The sequence below is a fragment of the Fistularia commersonii genome, unplaced genomic scaffold (assembly GCF_037954325.1).
Source record: "Fistularia commersonii isolate RoL2024-O1a breed Wild unplaced genomic scaffold, RoL_Fcom_v1.0 HiC_scaffold_42, whole genome shotgun sequence".
NCBI classification, from domain to species: Eukaryota; Metazoa; Chordata; class Actinopteri; order Syngnathiformes; family Fistulariidae; genus Fistularia; species Fistularia commersonii.
Window position 1 is genome coordinate 997,058 of NW_028234000.1, and position 443 is coordinate 997,500.

The following is a 443-nucleotide window of genomic DNA, read 5'->3' on the forward strand; positions in this document are numbered from 1 at the left end:
CCTGGTACTCCTCGGGGGGGTGAACGCCGGGCCGAACTAGTCCTGGTACTCCATGGAGTACCAGAGGCCCGCCGCAGTGAGAGTAAATGGAGCAATTTGGGTGTTCAATTGTAAAAAGCGGCCTAAAATCCGTGTGGAAAGCAAACGAGTGTTGTTTTAAGACAGTGTGAGGGTGACAGCAATCTCTCCAAGAAGCTTTCTTGGGTTATTTCTGAGGTTTCTCAATGCACTCCTAATGGGAGAGAAGGTAAAGCCCATAAAGCCCACGGGCTTTTCCTTTGTCCGCGCTGCAAGGGACTTTACTCGTTTTTTCGAGGGGACATCCCGCGGGATAGTGTTGGAGTGGCCGTCTAGGAGGAGGGTTTTATTTTCTCCCCTGACGCGTGGTGGTTGATTGTCTCCGAGTCGAGTCGGCACACGTGACCCGCCGTAGGAGGGCCCCC